The sequence below is a fragment of the Blastomyces gilchristii genome (assembly GCF_000003855.2).
Source record: "Blastomyces gilchristii SLH14081 genomic scaffold supercont1.2, whole genome shotgun sequence".
NCBI lineage: Eukaryota > Fungi > Ascomycota > Eurotiomycetes > Onygenales > Ajellomycetaceae > Blastomyces > Blastomyces gilchristii.
The window spans coordinates 432,562-439,543 of NW_003101681.1; the positions used below are offsets into that span (position 1 = coordinate 432,562).

The 6,982-nt window shown below is 32.9% G+C and overlaps 1 pseudogene across 1 annotated transcript; it reads right to left on the minus strand.

Moving 5' to 3' along the window:
* Window positions 1-3,230: 3,230 nt before the first annotated feature.
* BDBG_16228 lies at window positions 3,231-3,311 on the minus strand (annotated as a pseudogene). Its single transcript has one exon. The product of its transcript is annotated as a tRNA-OTHER (tRNA).
* Window positions 3,312-6,982: the final 3,671 nt, after the last annotated feature.

Consider the following 6,982-nt stretch of genomic DNA (forward strand, 5'->3'; position numbering starts at 1 on the left):
TCAGATACTCTGTAATCAATCTAATACTTTCTGTTACATAGCAGTATCTTGAAACAGGATATCAAGATATTTAATTATATTATCAGGTGTTTACAACACTGATTCACATGCTTTTATTCATGAATGAAACTTTTATTTCATGTCATTCTTCAATTGTTCATTAATATATCAATCTTGATTGATTAGTAAACTGATGACATCTTCATCTACACTCAGGTTCATGCGCATTTTCATTCTTCATGATGAGTAGAGAGTGAGATCAGAAGTATTGAAATATGTGAGAGTATCTAAGCATTCTTTCAGCACTTTTATATTTGATTCTGTAAGTGTTGAAATTGCATGAGTTTCTTATTAAGTTAATTATTAAATTTTCTTATATTAAAGTTGTTGAGTTACATACACATCAGCTATCTGTTGCTGTTGTAATTTTAACATTGCTCAGAGTCACTGTGATATTGCATCTATGCTCATATTCAAGAGTTCTCTCATATTATTGTTAGACTTAATTATTATTATTATTATTCTTCAATTATAGATGTATGCAGTCAGAGACTATGACATCTACCTGAGAACTTTAGTTCTCAGGGTTTTTTCTATGTCTGTAAAGTTAACTATTATACATTCATCAATTTCAGATATGCAAAATCAGAAATTTCCAGCCCAGAATACAAAAACTGTTTACAAATTACAGTGTTTTAACATCTTTTGATACTTTGAAACCATTTGACAATATCATGACAAAAGAAAAGAGAAAAAGAACACAGTCTCAAAGATAGACACATTAAACAGATAGATAGAAAGAAATTGAAAGAAAAAGATAAAGAAAAAGATAAAGTAAAGAGAGACTATAACAAAACAAATTATTAAAAGAGAGTGTATAGCTGTTTTAACAGACTATATCTGATTGATTTCCTCCTCTTCATATTCAGATAATTCTGAATTTAGTCATTTTCTTGTAGCTGCTTGAGTTTCTGATAGAAAGTCTATTAAGTATTTAATTCCTGTCTCAGTTGAGAATAAGAATCTCATATTTAATTGATTTAGATCATACTTCTCTTTCAATCTGGCTCTGAGACTATTGTATAATGCACAGTGCATTACAATATACTCAGAATTCTCATTTATATTGCAGAATGAGCATTCTATTGAGTCAAATCTATCATCAAATCTTTGTTTATAAGATTTGAAATAGCCATGTCCTAGTTTCAGCTGTATTATAGATGAGAATATTTTCTTTTTACATTTAATTGAACAAGATTTCCACTTGGGTTTTGTTTCAAATCTTGAATAATGTATACTCTTCTTTTGTTTCTACCAGCTTTCATTTCACTTGTCTAAATAAGATTCTTTTATTTTTCTTCTTATAAAAGACCAGGACATAATTTTTTGAATAGATCTGCTTAATTCTGCACTCTTTTTTACAGCTGAATCAGCCAATTCATTATCATGAATATTCATATGAGCAGGAACTCAGTGCAGATGAATTATCAGCTTTGATATTCTTCTCTTTTGAATTTTCAAAACAGAGTTTAAGATCAGTTCAAGATTCATTTGATCATTATGAATCTGACTATTTCTAAGTCTTTTTAAAGCAGCTTGACTATCAGAGAATATTCATGCCTCTTTCAAACAATTTCCTCTTTTATGAGATTTTATTTCAATGAGTTTGAAAGCTTTCACTATTGCAAATAGTTCAGCATCAAAGACTTCACATTCAGAGTCTAGATTTCAGAAATCTGAGATAAAATTAATATTATCTTCAGTATAAGCAATGCCTGCGCCTAATCTATTCAAGTTCTCATTTTTTGAGCCATCTGAATAAATCAGAATAGAGTCTTTTATATTGATTGTAGAAATTCTCTTCAAATGCTGTTCATATTCTTTCTCTTTTGATAATTCACTTATTTATAAGTCTATAAGAAGATTCAAGCTTTTCTCTCCAGGGAGATAGCTTCTCATGATCAACTTTTTCAACATTTAAAGAGGAAAATTGATTTTTAATCAGAGAGCATAGTCTGTACAGTTGAGAAGGCATTTTCTTTGAAGAATTATTTTCATTCCAATCAAGAAATCTATTCCAATCCAGTTCATTTCCAGAGTTAATTGGTGGAAATGAAGAAGAGACTCTTTCTCTGATTATATGATTTGAGCTCTTCTTTACTACTCTCAGAGCATAGTTCATACAGGCCTTTTCAAATCTAATAGCAGAAGGAGGAATTGAAGCTTCAATTTCCATTGCTTTAATAGAAGATGATTTGAATGCTCTCAGAATTCTTCTCAAGGCTCTGTTTTGCAGACTTTGAAAGAGTTCAGTGAAATTCCCTTGATTATTTCATCAAACTTGAACTTCATAATCAGCTACTGATGTAATACAGGCTATATATAACTGTCTCATAGCCTGGAAGGATAGACCCCTCTCTGTATTTGATAGTCTGATTATGTTGTTCAATAGTCTTTCTGCCTTGACAGTTCTTTGTTGAATGTGATATTTAAAATTCAACTTGGAGTTTAACCATACTCCTAACCATTTGACATTTACACTGGGTTTAATCTCTCTATTCAAAAGACTACGGGCGCTAGCCACCCGCAGGATGCACCTTAAGCTAATTACATTTAACCCCCTATAATTAACCGACCACCGCGTCCGTCCTCTCGGGCCAGCCACTAATTTCCAGGGGCGTTAGTTAGTGGCTGCCACCGCCCACTTGGTACACACCAAGCTTCCGGTTGCTGATCTCGGCCCCATTAGATGCCCATAGGCCTACCAATCAGCCGTCGTGGCCTCGCCCCGTGTTAGGGACTAACCATAGGCTCGATGACTGCAGTCCTCCCTGCCAGTATTAGGGCTTGGCAGGGAGCTTGCAGGCTCTAGCCTATCAGGGTGCCCTGCCTAGGGCCTAGATGCGCGTCTAGGCCTGCTAGTCGGGTGGTTTTCAAAATCATTCCCTGTATTTGGGGGGGAGCTAGGCTCCGATGACGGCCCTAGTTAGGGACTCGCTTAAGTAGTGTATAACCACTACATTAGGCTTGGCTCTATATCGTTAGAACCTTGACGGGTGCACAGTAGGATAGTGGGACATTGGCACCCCATGCCGGCCCTGGTGGGTGTTCGCAGGATCTCGCTTAACTAGTGGCTTGGCTTGCAGTAGGGAGTTCTACCCCGCACCAAGCCTTACTAATTAGGCTCAGCCCCTATTACATGGGGGCTTTCATGGGTAAGAAGTGGCAGGTGCCAGCGGTGGGATTCGAACCCACGCACCCCTAATGTGTGCGGCCTTGGTTACCAGTCTTACCAACTGGGCCACGCTGGCTGTTAGACTTAATTATATCAATTGTTGAATATGTGAAAGTGTAATTGTATGAATATCTCATATATCTGAAGTGTCAGAACTCTCAGATCTTTTACTGATATTCTCTTCTAAGATCTTACTCTCTTTGTAAGATCTTGTTATGAGATCAGAGTGACTGATGAGCAAGCTTCTATTTGAGAACTTGATATCTATTTAACTGTTTGACTGTTTCTCTATTTCTTACATGTTGTTATGTATTTGAATATCTCAGTGAGTAATCATTTCTAATAAGAAGATGATCAATGTTTTTCAAGTGTAAGAGGCCTACACTGAATAGATCAGTATAATATTTATAGATCTTATATAACAAAGTGAAAAATGTTAAAGAAGAAAAGAAAGAGAAAGTGTGAAAATCAGTGATTGAAGTGAATATTAATATGTGTACATGGTGATGTACACAGTGGAACTTCAGGGCGGAAGAATAGGGGTTTTCATACACAGTGAAGCTTCAGGGCGGAAGAATAGAAATTCTGTAGATTTTCAGCTGAGAATCAGCAACTGAGAATCAGAGTGGTAGAAATCTGTGAAGTGTAACAGAATAGTCTATATGATTGATCAGACGCAGCCTGCCACATTAGAGAAGAGTTATAATGCCTTTTAATAAGTTCTATATATAGAAACTTATTCATAAGTATATAAATCTGACTCTCTCTTTATAAGAGATTATTTGAGTCTCTTCAATTCTTTATTTCTGCAGAGTTAGTCTCTGCTGTGAGCAGTTTCTGAATATACTGAGTATATTTATTCTTCAGTTGTAGTTCAGATAATCTGAATAGAAGATTTTATAAAAACTTATACTCTATTTCTTCTTATATCAGGTCTTTCACAGTACTTTTCAAAGTCTGTAAATTCTTTAGATTATAGATACTCTCTTCAAGAATTCTCACAGAGATTCTCAGAGTGTTAACTCTCAGTATTATAGAGAGTAGTTATACAGACTTCTTTTCTCTCTTCTCTCTCTTCTCTTACGGAGAATTGAAAGACTTCTCAGTCACTAGACTGACCGTGTGACCGTGTCTGGGACCAGGACCAGATTTTTTGATAGTCTCATTACCAATTCGACTGATCTCATTACACGGTTTTAACATTAGATAGTAGTCTCATACTGTCTCAGTGAGACTTACTGTCTACTCTTGTCACATTTTCCAAATGAGATCATGATTTCCACTTCTCAATTTAAATTATTTTTATTGCTTTAAATGACTTTAAATCTCATTTGAGTGTTATCAAAAAGCGTTACTTTTTAAAAAATTAAAAATAGTCTAAAAAAAACCTTAAAATGTCTAAAAATAATAACTTTATGCCAAGAATGAGACTAAATGGGACCAAATGGAACCACTTTCTCATTTTTTTCAAGTCATGGTTTCATTTTAAGATCTGATATATAGTCACTTTACATGTTTTTTTGATAGCCAGTCCCAGCGGGATTCACGCCAAGGAATGTATGGGACCAGACCAAATGAGACCAAATGTGAAATTCATGGTCCCGGCGGCCAGTCTATCAGTCACTCTCTTTATAATGCTCAGTCTGAGTATCTTATAAAGCTTTTCTATCTTCTCTAGTCTTTCTATATCTGTTATTCCAATCTTCTTGATATAGTCAGATCTATAAGAGAGTTCATCTGCTGAGTTCTTAGTTCTCTTAATATACTCTATCTTGAATCAGAATTAACTCAGTTTCTGAGCTCAGCAGATCTGTCACTGCAAGAGTTTCTTAATTAAAGTACACTGTTATAATCTGTTATAATTAGTTCTAATAGTAATTACTATCACAAAACTCTTAAAGTAGTGATATCAGTAACAGAAGAATTTCACTATGATAAGAAGCTTCTGATTATAAATATTATAGTTAGTCTCTGTAAGTTACATCTTTTGTAAGAAAAAGATCACTGAAACTCAGTTCTTATTTAACTGTAGTTATAAGACTATTTCTGAAATTGTAAAGAAGAAGATATCTATCTTCAATTTAATTAAGAGTAAGAAATTAAAGTGAAACAGTATCACTGTATCTATGAATATCTATTTTAATCTTATAAAGATCTTATAAGCTTCTGAGATAAGAAAGTTCTTATAACTCTCTCTTCTTAATAGTCATTTCATTCTTAATTTATAAAATAACTTCTTCTTATTTTCACTCTTCAGCATGTCTGTAAGAGTCAAGAAGATTTTTACAAATATAAAGATAAACTGTCTATAGAAATTCACAAAGCTCAGAAAGATCTGAATCTTATAAATACTAGTTAGCTTCAGCTATAATAGAATAATCTCAACTTATGAAGATTTCATCTGAATATTAGTCACAGTGATTACATATTCTAGAAAATTAATCTGATAGATACTGAAGTTGCACTTTATAAGCTTAATATATAGTTCTGTCTTATCTAAGACCTTTAACACAGTTTATATATACTCAGTGTGTTCTTTCTTCTTCACAGAGTATATTATTACATTGTTCAGATATATTATCACAAAGATATTCAGATATATATAAAATATTTTATTAATGAAAGACTGAAATGCTGCAGAAATATTAGTTAAATTAAAAGATATCACAAGATATTCAAATAATCTCAGTATAGTTCTAAAGATAGTCTTTTATTCATCTTTAGACTGTATTCACAGCTGTGTATATATATTAATTATATTTAATTATGTGAATATAACAGCTTCTGTAAGACAGTTGATTACATTCTTAATCAGAGATAGAGAATAGTAACTCTTTATTATTTTAAAGTTTAGACTACAGTAGTTTATATATAATCTGAGATCTTCATTCTTCTTCTTTATAAATATCACAGAGACTTCTGTGAAAATCTGTAAAGAATAGATGAAGTCATTCTTCAGATTCTTCTTTATATAAGCTTACAAGATCTCTGTCTTATAATGAAAGAGCTTATAGATTAATTCTTAGAAGAATTTCTACTCTTCTACTAAATCTATTATCAGATTCTTCTCACAGTAAGATAAAAGCTCAGTCATCTTTAGACTGGCCGCCGGGACTATGAATTTCACGTTTGGTCCCATTTGGTCTGGTCTCATACATTTCTTGGCGTGAATCCCGCTGGGACTGGCTATTAAAAAAACATGTAAAGTGACTATATATCAGATCTTAAAATGAAACCATGACTTGAAAAAAATGAGAAAGTGATCTCATTTGATCCCATTTAGTCCCATTCTTGGCATAAAGTTACTATTTTTAGACATTTTAAGGTTTTTTTTAGACTATTTTTAATTTTTTAAAAAGTAACGCTTTTTGATAACACTTAAATGAGATTTAAAGTCATTTAAAGCAATAAAAATAATATAAATTGAGAAGTGGAAATCATGATCTCATTTGGAAAATGTGATAAGAGTAGACAGTAAGTCTCACTGAGACAGTATGGAACTACTATCTAATGTTAAAATCATGTAATGGGATCAGTCGAATTGGTAATGAGACTATCAAAAAATCTGGTCCTGGTCCCAGACACGGTCACACGGTCAGTCTAGTCATCTTAGCTGAACTGAATATCTCTGTAAGATCTTGATATTTCTCTGATATTTAAAGCTCAGTTTCTATAACTGTGAAGTTTTCAGATATTTATAAAGTTATTATATAGATAAGCTTGTCTTCTCTAATCAACTCTGCAGTA